The sequence below is a fragment of the Lissotriton vulgaris genome, chromosome 3_2 (genome assembly GCF_964263255.1).
Source record: "Lissotriton vulgaris chromosome 3_2, aLisVul1.2, whole genome shotgun sequence".
Lineage (NCBI taxonomy): Eukaryota > Metazoa > Chordata > Amphibia > Caudata > Salamandridae > Lissotriton > Lissotriton vulgaris.
The window spans coordinates 208876310-208892253 of NC_141690.1; the positions used below are offsets into that span (position 1 = coordinate 208876310).

General features: G+C 48.5%; 1 non-coding gene across 1 annotated transcript; it reads left to right on the forward strand.

The window, feature by feature from the left end:
• The first annotated feature begins 347 nt into the window (after nucleotides 1-347).
• LOC147725536 (U6 spliceosomal RNA) lies at nucleotides 348-454 on the forward strand. Its single transcript, XR_015309856.1, has one exon. It is a non-coding gene; the product is annotated as a U6 spliceosomal RNA (small nuclear RNA).
• Nucleotides 455-15944: the final 15490 nt, after the last annotated feature.

The following is a 15944-nucleotide window of genomic DNA, read 5'->3' on the forward strand; positions in this document are numbered from 1 at the left end:
TTGTTTTCTTGGGCGGTGTAGCCGGTCCTAGCCCTTTGGGCTGTCCTTTCCACGGGGTCCGTCTAGGTGGAGGAAGATCGACTGAGTCGGATCTTCCTTCGTTACCTGGTCTCGCCCGGACCCCGGTGGTGCACGGCGCCGGGGGCCTCGAATCGGTCTGCCTCCGGAGGCTCTGTTCACGGAGGGGGTCTCGGCCCTCCTGCCCAGGTTCTGCTCTCTCCTCCCGGGTCCTTGTGATGCCCTGTCTTTTCTTGACCTTTTTCGGTCTACTGTACGTGTTTCCCCCGTGCCCTCTGATTCACGGGTCCTCTGCTGGATTCGCTTGGGCAGGGCCGGGGTGCTCCTGGGTGCTCGCTTCGGCAGCGCGGAGACTAATATTGGAACGTTATGGAGGAGGAAGGCATGGCCCCTGCGCATGGTTGACACGCAATGTCGTGAAGCGTTCCTGTTTGTCCCGGCGGGATCCGCCGCCCCTGGTACCCTCTCCTGTTGCGAGCTGGCGGTTCGGGCCTCCTGGCCGTTCCCGGACCTCCCGTTCCGTGGTTGGTCCGGAGTCGGTGTTGACCCGGCTATTTCGGCTGGCCTGACTCCGCCTGCGGGCCGTTTTCTGGTGCTGCCTGCTCAGGGTGGTTCTTCTGAAGTGGTGGTTTTGCTGCTAGGGCTCCCGCAGGTACCCCACTTTCGCTTCCTGTACCAGGCTCTGGGCTTCCTTCTCGCGTTGGTGCGGTCGGCTTGGTGCTGCCCGCACCTCCGTGGCCCCCTTGCGGGTCTTGGATTTCATGACTGAGGGGTTTTCCTGGGGCGTGGCCCCTTCTTCCCGGTGGGCCCGATGGGCTGCCTTGCGGGCCTTCCGCAGTCCGGTGTTCGACGGGCTGGTCTCCCTGGTGGCTCGCTTGGCTCCGGAGTTGTTTCTCCGTCGCCCTCGGACGCTCTGCCGGTCTCCCCCTTGGGTTTTTCTCTCTCGTTCTACGAGCTTTTCGGGGTCCGCCCTTATGGGTCCCTGTCCCCGGTGGCTTTACGGTTACTCACCTTTTAGGTGGTTTGTCCCTGGTGGCAGTGGTGTCTGCTGGGCGGATGGGCGTGCGGGGGTCGTGCCTCCGCTCCCCTCCCTTCTTGCGGGTCTTGCCGGAGATGGTTGTTCCTCCGGCATGTCCCCCGTGTCCGTCCCGGGGTTCCTTCCCGGGGGTCCCGGGCTCGGGTGGTATCTTTACCGCTTTTCCCTGCCGACAAGGTTTCCTCTCTTGTCCGTGCTGGTTGTTCGGCGTGCTCTTTTGGCTTCTCTTGGCCGCACGTCTTTCCTTTCCCGGTGGGATGGCCTGTGTGGGTCTTTTAGTCCGGGTCGTGCGGGCCACTTGCCCTCTCTTTCCACCTTGGTTCACTGGCTTACACGGGCTATCGTCCGTGCCTAGGCTTTGCTGGCTTCGGTGGGTCCGGCGGGGGTCCTGGGTCGATCCACGGGGTGTGGCTCTGTGTCCCGGGCCCCTTTCATGGGTGTCTCCTCTGTGGAGAGGTGTCTGGCATCGCCGTTGTCGGCCCCCACCTTGTTCGGGGGACACTTTCAGTCCCGGGGGGACTTCGCTGGGGCCGTTCTGAGTGCGGGAGCTGCGACTCCTGGTTGGCCTTCTTTTCCTTTATGTCTTGACTTCAGGTTTCCGGTGATCCCTGTTTTCTTGTCGTTTATTCTACTTCAACCTTGGGTTGGTTTCCCTGCATCACCGTGTGGTGTTGTTCTTCTGGTGGTCAATGAAGCCTTGTTGGCTTGGGTATTTGCTCACTATGTAACTCAGGGGGCAAGGAAGACTTACGAGGAGGTAATGCCCCAGTTACTTACCGGTAATCTTCATTACTCCGAGTATAGTCTTCCTCGCCACATGAGTTCCCTCCCCCCCTCCCTGTCTGGCTATCGGCTTCATTGTTTGCTTGGTAGATCAGGCTGTTGGTTGGGCCGGTCCGCCTCTTATAGAGGTCAGGTGGGACTGGTCGGCCATGTTGGGAGGGGGTGGGAGGTGGTTTCTTTTTGCTTTGGAGGGTTCTGTTGTGGAGCTAAAGCTCACTATGTAACTCATGTGGCGAGGAAGACTATACTCGGAGTAATGAAGATTACCGGTAAGTAACCGGGGCATTTTTACTACATGTATGGTGGTGTTCCCCACACCTCATGAACTGTGTAGAACAACATGATCAGCATGGACTCTTCTCTCGGTAGCACATTTCAATGTTCATGTTTCTTTATAATAACAATTACTTTGTAAAGAAAATGTCAGTTAATCACAGTATGAAGAGTTAAGCATTTCGTGTGTTCTTTTTTCTAGTTTTTGGAGGGCACATATGTCAACTAAAGAGTATTATTAGTCCATAGTCATATCCCGGTGTGTAGCTCTTGTATGTCGCACTGATTGGAAAGAAATATCACAAAGTTCATCTGACGTTCCTTTTCTTGAAAATTATTTTTGCATGCACATTTTAGTCCTTAAATGTGTGTAGGTTCTTCTTCCGTACCTGGAATGGGACTTCACCAGGGCTTGAGTGAAAGAAAGGGCACATGGCATTATTAGAAAAAAATCAACGCCAGGACACAGAATTGCGTGTTGTATTCTGTAAAAGTGAAGAAGCCACTGTCGTCAATATGCCATTTGTAATGTCAATGAACACAAAAGTGAAGTAAGAGGGGTGGCTCATAGAAATTCTTAAATTCTCTATGTATGGGCATAGTATAACTGCTGCATAATTGGATATTCATAGTGACATTAATTTACCAAGACTAATACTCACATTTAGTGGCTTACCCCTGTTTTATTTTTTGACAGGTTGTGCTATAATATAGGCTGACACCTCCATTCCTACATTCAGGAGGGTATAGGGATGTGTATGTGCTGATTTGTATAGCAGTATTGTTGCATTGCCTATAGGCATTGCACTGTATTGTACCTGGAATTGCCTCTTTGTATTTCAGAATAAATGCGTGATCTGTGCTGAGAATCTTTAAACAGGTTCTGCCAGCATGGCATTGTGAAGAGATCGACAAAAACTCACACTTTTGAGTAAGCTAGAAGTGTCCAGGAATGCCCACTCCAGCCTTTAATCCAGGTGAGGAGGAGCTAATAAATACCACATCACTAATTCCCTCTGTCTTTGGGCAAGGGTGAGGGACAACCATCCACTCTACTACACCCGTGGACCAGAGTGTGGTGGGGGGTGCAACATGCCCCCAGCCTTTGGGCACAGTGTGATTGCTACCAAATACCCACTCTAATTTTAGGGAGGTCAAGGGGTTTATCAAATGCATCCCTGGCCAAGGTGTCCAATGTGGGAAGAGAGTAATCGATATTAACCTCCAACGTTCATCATGGAAGGGAAAGAAACACCTAAACCTCCCTTTCTGAGGACAAAATTAGGACAACAAATACATCCCATCCTTGGACAAGGGGAATGGTGGACATGAAATTCCACTCCCTCCTCATGGTCTTGGCAAGAAGTGTGCTGTAGTTTCTACTGCTTCAGTCCCATTTGGTGGGACATTTACTGATGGTGATGTATAAGATTGGGAATATCACCATACTGCTTAGATTTACAGTGCCTCACTAAGTACATTTAGTAACTGCCTTTGCGGGTACTAGCCTATAGTGCTTAACATTATTGTGTTCATGATCTTCTAATGAGATAGCAATACTACACTAGAGAAATGGTTCTGAAAATTGCACATAACTATAATAAGGTCAAGGTTCACTACCAGGTTATGCGCTAACATCTTTCATGCCGATTCTCTGCAAAGCTTGTAGGGCACACTGCCTAGCATCAGGTATCTAGGTGTTTAAACCCATTAATGAATTACTAGAGAGACTCACTCAAAAGTGGGTTGTTATCCACTCACACACAGCAACAGTCGCCACCCCATGAAAGCTGGCCCTGGTACATTTTCTCACCAATAAGCAAACATCCTATTCATGTCAAATGTCAAATGTCATATGTTCTTATATAGCTCACAAATCACCGTGAGGTCTCATGGCGCTAGCAGCAAAAGAAGACGAATAGAACAGTCAACAGTCTGAGGCTAGTTAATTGGGGGGAAGAGCCAGGTTTTGAGATTTTTTCGGAAACCTTTGTGATCCGTTATAGATGAAATATGTACAGGCAGTTTGTTCCACAACATGGGGGCAAGATAGAAAAAGGAACAGATCCGAAGCTGAGCAAGGTAAGATCTTGTGCTTGACCTTAATGATCTTCCTGGCACATACCATTTCAGTTTGCTTTAATTAGTAACGGCCGACATCATACATTGTCCTATGGGCTAAGCTCAAGATTTTAAAGTGGCATCTCTGTCGGATCCGGAGCCAGTGAAGGGTTCGTAAGTTGGGAGAAGATGGTGATCTGTGGGGAAGATTTAGTACAAGCCTAGCAGCAGTATTCTGCAGAATCTGGAGTTTGGATAGCAGATCCTCGTTCAGGGCGGTAAACAGGGCGTTTCCATAGTCTAAACGACTGATAATAAGGCCCTGCACCTGCAGTTTCCTTGCCTCGACGGGTAGCCACTTAAAAATCTTACGAAGATTGCGCATTATCCCAAAGCAGGCCCCTAAGACCTGATCGATATGGAGTTTCATAGACAGAGAGCTGTCAATGGTGATGCCCAGATTTCGTACAGCTGACTTAGGAGAGGGGCATGCTCTTAGTTCGAAGGGCCACCAGTCGGGTGACCAGAAGTCCTTCGCTCTTCCGAAAAGGATTATTTCAGATTTGTTGTTGTTTAGCTGTAACTTATTTATAATCATTCATTCATTTATCTGGGCCATACTGCTTTTAAAGCGGGATCTGGTGCTGACGTAATCAGATTGGCAGGTGACAAGTAATTGTGTGTCGTCGGCATATGACACGGTCTCAAAGCCATAAGATCGAATGATCGCCGCCAAAGGGGTTAGATAGAGATTGAACAACATAGGGCTTAGAATGGAGCCCTGAGGAACCCCTACAGTCACAGAATGACTGCCTGAGGTAAAGGTGTCCACTACGACAGAGGTAGATCTGTCCGCCAAATAGCTCTCAAACCAATCAAGAGCTTTCCCTCTCACTCCCACCTCCCAATGTCGATGTTTCAGTATACTTTGGGAGATGATGTCAAAGGCGGCGATATTAAGGAAAGGTGGGAAGGTTTACATATTGTGGAAGAACTGAAAATAAATGCAGGATATGATTTTTCTAACTGATCATAGTGTTGGATGTTTTCATATTATTTTCACTAATTTTGTTCATCTTTGCTAGTAGGTGTATTATAATCATGATAATTTGCATCTATACACTCTGGAATAAGTTAGGATATTGTGTATGTATTGATTTGGAAAGAGTTACAATTGAGAAAGCCCCTCACAAGCCTTTCAATTTCTGAGACAGATCTGTTGTCCTCCAAAATGTCTCCTACAAATGTGCTGTTAGATACCTGCCGGTTCTCTTTGCAGAGGGATGGCTATATCTAGTGCGTTAAGGCCTAGTGAAATCTAACCTGGTGTAGTAACAAATGTGGGGCATGCAACAGTGGTAGCAAACAACACGTACCTGCTCCCTTGTGAGCTTTTAGGGGCCGAGACCATGTCACTCACATATAAGTTCAAAAGCAGAGTTGTCAGTCGGCGCAAAAAGGCGCAAAGAAATTATCCTTAGGAAAGCTACAGACGCCCCTTATTTGTTAAGAGTAACATGAGCAAAGCAGAAACTAAAATACCGATTAGGACCATAGTCTTTGCATACAATGGTGAGAAAATAGATATTTCTGAAAATATGGTTCTGCGTTAACTGACCATCCAACTGGGAAATGGATCCCATTAGCAGAAGGAGACATAATCTTCATAGGTACTAATTACAAGTTGAGAGGAGTAGAATTCCTGTGTGACATTCCGCTCTGCGCATTCATTAGTGGGTCATTGTTTATGCAAATGGATTTACTGGGTGGAGTAACACCTAACCCAATTTCACCAACTAGAAAATCCGTCCAGCAAACTTGACTTGTGAATTGGCTGAAATGCAGCCAACTCTATTCATTGGCCCTGCACATCTCCTTTACAAACCACAGGGGAGCATAAATCAATGTTCTGTCCCTCCCTCCCCACTCTCAGCCCTGCACAGTCCCATTTCTCATCCAACACCTGTTGTGGTAAATGCGAGCATTAATCCCTATGGGAAATGGAACACTGCATGAAATTCTGCTCCGTAAAATAGGATCGGCATAGATATTTCACATTATCTGGGGAATAACTTGTAATTGCACGATATGTGCGGGCTGTAATGCAACTCATAATCACTGATGTAGTAGAAGATGATACAATATTTACTGTTGAAATGTATTATTCATGGGTTCATAGATGACAATAGATCCCATTCAGATGAGAGACCTTCGTTATTCGAAGCCAAAAATGGCTATAGTTTGTCTGTCTCCTACCCAAAATTGCCTCTGATTCAACATAAATCCAGAGCCAGCTTTAGTGCTGGTGGAGCCCAGCGCGACAATCTTTTTTGGCGCCCCTCCATCTGCGGCCTCCATCTCCACATATTCCCTCACTTCCACCCTCCAACAGTGCCTGGACTCTCTCCAAAGCCCCTCTCACACAAGCATTTAATTTGTTTTATAGTGCTAATCATACCGGTGTAGGCTGTCAGAGCATTTTATATCACATACATATTATACAGAAACAGTTGTTCAAACTTTGTGTGTGAATCAGTCTATAGGAAATGTTACAAAAATGCAATGTAGATTACAGGGTACATTAGTCATATGTCATCCATAATAGTAGGCAGAGGTGTTGGGTCACCAGAAGCACAAACACAAGATTTAAAATGTACAACAGCGGTTGGGATTGGCTTTACTAAGAACAATGTATTTCTACCTAAACAAACCATTTTTAGACTAGGGAAAAACATAACATTCTAACTTATATTATGCATGCTTGCATGCAGCTCTTTGACGACAATTCATAGGAGACTGTGCTATATTAGGATTAGAACTTATGAACTACAGGTAACAGAAGGATCTCTGTCACAAAATCAATAGCCACTGAGCTATCCACATACACTGCAGCTCTGTGATCCACATGGTGCAGATTCTTAGCAACATGAACATGAGCCCATTGAGCTCAATTATGATGAGTCCGAGCTTCCATTAGACAAAACGCAATCACTCTCCAGCAGGAACATGAAGTATGAGTTATCTTAAAAAAAATGTATTGCTGCCTGGAAAATGTACAACTCACAAGGAACTCTGCAACGAGTGCTTTCAAACCCCCTATCCACTACAATCCATACCAACACATAGAAATGCCCTTCTCTTATTCGGAGCACATAACATGGGTTCAGGTAAGATTGACATGTGAAATATGCATGCAATTGGGATGGATCCATTAGCCTATCTAAGCCAAACATGGGCTACCTTTATAGGGTATGGCCCCTCACCTATTAAAGGATAGGGAGAAAATAAATGTTACTAGAAATATGCTGTGAGATTTTAGATATTTATAGACAATTGAGACATTATATAGTCCAGGGACGGAGAATTGAAACTGATGCCAGTCCATTCCACTCTGCAATAGCAACCCTAATAACCAATCCACAAACAATAACAGCCATATTGGCCCGTGTCCAAGAAAACAAAATGAGATCCCCTTTTGGATAGCCAACAAGACCCATCAATTACGCTCTATATATCCTAGTTCCAGACTGCAGGATAATCATCACCCCACGGGGTAGGTGTTAAAAAAAAAATCTCCATCCGTTCCCACTCAGTGAATTTTTAATTTTTTACACAGAAACCTCTCTCTCGATCTCTTCCTATTTTGAAAAACACATTTAACATGTTGTGTCTAATTTATACTATACGTAATAATATTAAAGATCAATTCATAAATTCTTCAATTTGGTAAAATACGCATATTAAAATCAATAATAGAACTATGGGGTCTATTACGATGGTAAATGGGACCGCCCGCTATGTGTACGGCGGTCCCGCATATACAATTACGCATTTTTTACATTGCGGCGGGCGGTGCTGTCAGCAGCACCCACCGCAATCCAAAAAAGGCATTTGTCCATTGGCATGCAAAACGTGGCAGGCACAGTGCGGTGCCAGCCACGTTGTGCATGCAAATACCATGTGCACCCCCAACAACCTGGGGGCCCGCAACGGGTGCCCAACTGTGAACACCGCATGCCTTTCGTTGCCGCCACGGAAAGGCTGCTTCCTGCCTGCATAGTAATATGGATGGCGGTGTCTTGCAGACACCACCACCTTATTCAACCCTTTTCAACCCGGTCGATTTGTCGGGCGGGTGGAAAAGCGGCTAACAGTCTTCCCATCCACCGCTCTACCCCCCGCCATCAGCATATGGCGGGGGAAATGGGAGTCGGGCGAGAGATAATGTTGATTGGATCGCCACTGCCATGCGGGCGCTGGCGAACCGCCCGACATTATAATAGACCCCTATTTTTGGAGATTGTTACACACAAAATGTCTAAAATGGGTTAATAATCTTTTGACAATATTTTTTTTCCTTCACACAAGCTCAACAACATTTCTCCTTTCCAACCTAATTTTCAACTTAATACTTCACACTCTTATCAACCTACAGGTTTCTACAATAACCTGGCATCTAACCTCCCGCCAAGAATAGATAATGTCAACAAGTTTGAAACAGCGATTACAAACTGGCAACTGAAGGCAAGTGAGATACATGCCTCTTTACAAAGTAAAGCCAGTCGTTTGCGGCAGCATGAGGCTTCTAAGTGGTTCTCCTCAGAGGGCAGAACGGCAATGGCAGAAAACGTATGCACCAGGAGCAAGGGAAATATATGTAAAATCCATGACAGCCTACAAAACAGCTATTCTAGAGGCAAAGAAAGCCTTTTTTACTAGCAAAGTCCTAAGATCAGAAAATAAAGCTAAAGAAATGTTTTATATAGTAAAGGAACTATCAAACCCGGACCGAATAACACCTACTATAACTCAGGCATTGCGTGATGATCTTGACTGCTTCTTTGTGAACAAAATTAAGAAAAACAAGACTCCATTGTTCCTAGTTCATTGGACTGGAAACTCCAACAGCAAGATACCAATCTCTCTATGCTCTCTACCTTCCATGGTATAACTTTAGAACATCTTGCAGAATTAAAACATAAAGTAAAATCAGGCACACCTAAAGACCCATGCCCCCCTGCAATACAAAAAGACATCCTTAGCATTTTCCCAGATAGCACCTTCGCCTTGCTCAACCTTTCACTCATGCAAGGTGTGGGCCCTCTTGCTTTTAAAGAAGCGGTTATAATCCCGCTTCAAAAGAAAGCTGGCATGGACCCCTAGCAGTTAGATAACTATAGACCCATCACGCTTCTCTCTTACCCTGCAAAAATTATTGAGGCACATGTAGTTAAACTTCTCTGTGCCTTCATTGAAGAGTTCAATTTCCTAGATCCCTACCAAGCAGGTTTTCCGCCCTCTCATTGGACTGAATCAGTCATTCTAAGTGTTGTGGACGACCTGAAGGAAGGGGCAGACAGGGGGTGCATGCAAGCATTGGTCCTACTCAATCTGTCAGCGGCATTCGATACCATGGATCATGCAATACTAGAGGAGAGAATGGCGGTGGCAGGTCTCAGAGGCACTGTGTTAGAATGGATGAAATCCTTTCTGAAAGTTCGTACTCAATCGGTTAGGCTTGCACCCTATAGCTCTGCCATTGCCAACACTGCCCGTGGGGTACCTCAGGGCTTCTCCCGGTCCCCTCACCTTTTTAACCTCTATATTTGCCACTTGATTCACTCCCTCCAACAAAGGAAGGTTAAGATCTACAATTATGCGGATGACATGCAATTGATTTTTTTCCATTGATGAGACTCAGGATTCCAAGGCATTTTTCCAAAATACTATGTTATTCATGAAAGACTAGCTGTATCACAACCATCTTAAACTGAACTCTGATAAAACAAAGATAGTTATTTCCAACAATAGACTAAACCATTGGACTCCTACTCACTGGCCGGAAACATTAGGAGTTCCACCAATCCTTAAGAGTGCTGTAAAGAGTCTCGGCATCCAAATTGACGCTAACCTTTCATTGCATTCCCAGAGAAATATGGTTACGGCATCCTGCTTTTATCAATTGAGAAACTTCAGAACGCTCAGAATATTTTTCACTAGGGAGGCAAGCATGGTAATCACGATGGCCATAATTCTCTCCAGAATGGACTATGCCAATGTCATTTTACCTAGGTCTCCCTTTCAACCAAACTTACAAGCTTCAGTTGATACAAAATCAAGCTGCCAGAATCATTTTCCAACAACCCAGGCACTGTCATACGAAGCCATTAATGAAGGAGCTCCATTGCCTCCCCCATAGTACAAAGGTCTATGTTTAAGACAGGCTGCATTATTTTCAAAACAATGAATGACAGGGGTCCCAAATTTATCTCTACAAAGAATCATCCTTACCTCCCAAAACGGAATCTCAGATCTGCACAAATGAGCTTGTTGACAGTCCCAAGATTTAAGCACAAAGGAATGGACGGTTCATGATTCTCTAAGCTGGGCCCCCAACTGTGAAACTCCATGCCGATCGAGATCAGACAGACGACTGATTATATTATATGTATATTAGAAAAAATTCAAAACCTGACTCTTCTGCAACTTCTTTGGTGGTTTGCACTTTTATAAATTCCCTCTTAACATAAGACTCAAAAGTTTCGTAAAAACAGCCTATGAAACATTTGCTCTAAACAATTACTCAAATTCTCACACTTCCCAGTTGAAGACCTTATTATTATCATTCCCTTCAGTGTCTTGCATTTACCTCACAATCACATCTCCTTCTCAGGATTGAGATAAATCTAAGGTGGAGTTACAATGGGAACAAGCCCTCCATATACGTCTTTCCCAATCTCCTTATGGAATAAGATATGGACCAAGATTCACAAAAACGCAGGAGCAACTAATGCAATTCAAACTTTATTTTTTGTTCATAATTGGCTACTGATTACGCTGAGCATATCCATGAAATAAATTCTGTATCTTTGCCAGCTTGTTAGTTTTGTAATATTTCACCCACAGACCTTAAACACATGCTCTTTGAATGCTCCTCCACACATCAATTATGGATAAGAGTCTGGCAACAAATGAATAATATATTTAACAAACATGTTCCTTTTACATTCACGAATATATATTTTTAGGTAGGCTTGTTGATAATTGGGCAGCTCACCATGATCAAATCCTTATTTTGGACTTAATTCTCACTGTTGCATTCCAAGAAATCACCAAATCTTCGAACAATTCTTCAAAATTATCTTTTCAAGCCTGGCGGTATGGCATTTGTTATAACCAAAGATTTGAGAGAGCATATGTCATCCCATTATTTCTTGTTTTCAAGAGAGACGTTCTTTGGCTGTCTTTCACAACGTTTCTGTACTTTTTAGCTTAATCATCATATACATACATATATATGATCCTCGTACAGAAGAAGTCCCAAAACACCATGAACTACAGATTTTTCTTTTTGTATTAATCATATAATTTCAATAAGAATATATACTGATTTTGTATTTTATAGTAATGATCTTGTATCGTAGTAATTTTTCGTAGTGTATTTTAGCTCTTTGGTCTTTCTTTTCTCTTTCTATTCTTGATAACTTTGAACTTTTCAGTTTCTAACATTTCTTGCTTGCTGAACATATATTTCTTATTTGTTCTATTTTTAAATGTAATAAACTTTATCTTTCAAATTAAATATTGAGTTTGTTCCACGGTTAATAGGTGGATGCATGTAAAGTGATAGGGGCGTGGCTTGGACGCCGATCGGGATGGCGGCGTGAGCTCGCAGCTCCACGCGGAATCCCGCTAATTCTCCTGTTTTTCGGGACCCTAGGCGACCCGGAGACGACGCTCCTGCCCTCTGAAGTGTAAGGGGACAGCCGGGCGTAATCGGAGAGTCGCTGGGGGACTGCTGGCCCTGAGGAGATCGAGAGAAGAGGCGGCCGAGGTGTAACCCAGGGTGTGAAGAAAATGGCGGCGAGGAGGTCGGACGGTCCCGAACTTCAGCCCTGAGTCCGGTTGTCGCCAAGTAGCAAGGGACCCTGCACCCGGCTGCCCGACACACTAGGATTGGCGGCGCGATGTCCTGAGACCAGGGGACGCTGACCCGACTCACCCAGAAGATCGGGGGCCCTTGCTGGCCGCCGCCCTAAGACCCATCCTCCCCCCCGCAGGCCAAAGAGGGGGGACGGAACGGAGCTCGTCCGCCTGGCCATTGTTCCTGAGAACGTCGGCGGGTACATAGCAGTGCCCGGTGGCAGGCACGGACCCACGGGTGTACCCGCAGTACGGGTGGCCGGACATGTGACGCAGCGCCCTGACATGGCGGCGATCGGAGGGCCGATGCCCGGGAGCCGCGAGGGGGATTCGGCGACATCGACTCGGCTGAGTGAGAGTCCCTCCCCGGAGCTTGATCAGGAACAGCGGCTGAACCGGCGTTTGGATGCCATCCTTGAGGCGATTACCTCCACTAAGGAGGCATTGCACAATGACATTGCCCAAGTGGCCACGGGCCTGGGGCTGCTGCGCGCGGATCACGCGAAGCTGGCGGACCGGGTCAAGGATCATGACCAACTGTTGCTGGACCTGAAGCCATCGGTGGTGACCGCGGAGCACAGGATCACGGACATTTTGGCCCGACTGGACACGCTGGAGCGGAGGGCGGAGGATGCCGAAGGCCGCAATAGGCGGAACAACGTGCGGGTCGTAGGCCTGCCGGAACGGATTGAGGGGGAGGATGCGGTGGCCTACATGGAGAACTGGTTCCGCACTGTGGTGGCGCCGGAGGGGCTTACTCCATTTTTCACTCTGGAGCGAGCTCACCGGGTGCCCGCTCGCCCGCCGGGACTTGGCCGCCCCCCCCCGACCGATGGTGGTGCGGCTCCTCCACTACAAGGACCGAGATCTCCTCATCCAGCGGGCCAGGATGTCGGGCCCTTATGAGGTGGAGAACAGCAAGGTAACGATCTTTCCGGATTATACGCAGGCGGTCCAGAAGGACAGGGCATCGTTCCTTGCTGTGAAGAAGGAGCTCAGGGAGGAAGGCATCCAGTACTCCTTGCTCTACCCGGCCAAGCTGCGGATTATCATGGATGGCACCACGCACTTTTTCCAGACTCCGGACGAAGTCTGGCAATGGCTTGAGTCGTATCGAGCGGGGACGGACAGATCACACCAAAGTCGGCGAGACCAACCCAAGCAGCCCCGGGTGCGGCAGTCACAACGCATCAGATCCCGCAACAGGCGCCAGCGGGAGAAACGGGAGGCTCAAATGGCGGCGGAGAAGAGGGATGCACTCGCAGCGACGGCGGCCATTACAGGGTCGCAACGGAACAGTGAACGGGCCGAAACGGACTCGGGAGGGGAAGGCAGCAGAACAGGAGAGGAACTCTCGGAGGCGGAGAGCCAGAAGGGGCCGATAGTAACCCCACAGACTTCGGATGTTATTTTCTGCGGCTGAGATAGAACTGGTACTAGATCGGGACTTCATGGTAGGGTGATATCCTGTTGACGGGGGGCGGGCTGCCGGGAGGGGGAGCTGTGTGTTTTGGAGGGGATGAAGTGCGGGACTCGGGCTCCGCAAGCTGGGGTCGGCGGCGACTCGCCCCCCCTAGGCCCTTAAGGTCGACTGTGGTGGAGACCACAGGGTAAGTGTGTGTGAAGTTGGATCAACGTTTGGATGGGGGCGGCCATTGGGTTCGTGTGCTCTGTCCTGGGGAGTGGGGTTTGGGGAATGTTTCAGTTTTGGGACTGTTTGGGGGGGGGCAACTGCATTGGGGGGGCCGTGGATCGTTGTTATTTGTTTCGGACTGTACGGAGTTGGAATGGGGACATTACCTAACTTGAAATGCCTAACGTGGAATGTCCGGGGGCTGCGGACTATGGTGAAACGTCACAAAGTACATGCATACCTGGTACGCAGGGGGGTTCAGATTGCTATGCTCCAGGAGACTCATCTCACCAAAAAAGAGTGCGCTGCCTTGCAGAAAAGATGGCGGGGCCAGGTCTTTGGCACCACTTACTCGGCGTATGCCAGGGGGGTATTGATCTGGGTGAGGGCGGGGATACCCTTTCAAGTGCTGAATCAAGTAGTAGATCCGGATGGCAGGTTTGTAGCGGTGGAGGGGAGATTATATGGACGGGATGTGGTTTTCTGTTGTGTTTATGCACCGAACACTGACCAAGGCCGATACTTTGATAGCCTCTGGGGGTCCTTGGCCTCTTTCCTGGCGGGTCCGATAGTGCTAGGGGGGGACTTCAACTCGATTACGGATGTTGCGCTGGATAGGTCCCATCCCCCCCTGGTAGACTCTCCTGTGCGCAGGCTGGCCGCGCACAGGAAGGACTGGCAAGAACGATGGGGGTTGCTGGATGTCTGGAGGGAGGGGCACAGGGGAACCAGGGATTATTCCTTTTATTCCGCTCTCCATGATCTACATGTCAGGATCGATTCGGTGCTTTGCGGGGGATCCCTAGCCCCATTGATTACCCATGCGGAGTACCTGGCTAGGACTATATCCGATCATAACCCCCTATTGGTGCATATTCAGTGGCAGAGGGAGCGCTCAGTGATACCAACATGGCGGCTTCGCCCGGAGACGCTAGAGGATTCTGTGTTTGCCGATGCGGTCCGGCAGGGCATTGATAGTTATTTCGGAGTGAATGAAGGCACGGCTGCGAGTAGATCTACTGAATGGGATGCAATGAAAGTGGTGGTGAGAGGGGTGTGTTTGGGCAGGTTCTCGAATGCTCGTACGACTGTGCTGAATGACCTAATGAAAGCGGAGGAAACTTTGAGGGACTTGGAGCGCCGCAGGCCAGCTAGGCCAGGCCTACAGGCCCAGTTGTTGGAGGCGAAGGAAGTGGTAGCCGCGGAGACGGAACGGTTGAGATGTTATGACTATAGGCAGTACATTATCAGGGCACACGCAGAAAGGGACAAGGTGGGTACCCTCTTGGCCAGACTAGCTAACCCGGAACTTAGGGGCTGCCCGATTCTCAGCATTAATAATGCGCAGGGAGAGATGGTGTACTCCCAGGCGGCTGTACTGGACCGCTTCAGGGGATACTATGAGGAACTGTACCGGAGCCAGCTGGGAGTGGGGGTTCAGGACATCGCGGAGTACTTGGGGGAGAGGCCGCTCCCGGTCCTGGACGAGGAGGACGCGAGGGAACTGGGTAGCCCGATCACGCTTACGGAAATTCGGGTGGCCATCAAACATATGGCCCGTAACAAGACGCCCGGGGTGGACGGACTGCCAATCGAGTTCTATCAACACTATGTGGACAACCTGGCGCCCAGGCTGCTGGTGGTGTATACGGAAGCCTTTGAGAAGGGGGCATTGCCTGGGTCCATGCGGGAGGCCTTGATAGTACCGCTCCTCAAGCCTGGCCGGGATGCCGCGGACGTGAGGTCTTATCGCCCGCTGTCCATGCTGACGGTGGACTATAAAATCCTGAGTCGCATCCTAGCCACCAGACTGGCCCCTCATATGACGGGCCTGGTGCACAGGGACCAGGCCGGGTTTATACCCACGAGGAGCACGGCGATGAATATCCGCCGCCTGGTGGGAATAATGGACGCCATCTTGGATGGGGAGGGAGTGCCGGCGGTTCTGTCTGTGGACATCGAGAAGGCCTTCGATAGCTTGGAATGGCCTTTCCTGGATGGTGTGCTGGAGAGGTTTGGCATGGGTGACGGGTTTCGAAGGTGGACGAGGGTCTTATATACCTCGGCGACGGCGAGAGTACGATTGGGAGGCCTGGTGTCTGAGGCGTACCCGGTGGGCAGGGGAACACGACAGGGGTGCTCTCTCTCCCCTCTGTTGTTTGCCCTGGCGATGGAACCCTTGGCGGTCCATGCGAGGTCAGGCGACCGATACGCGGG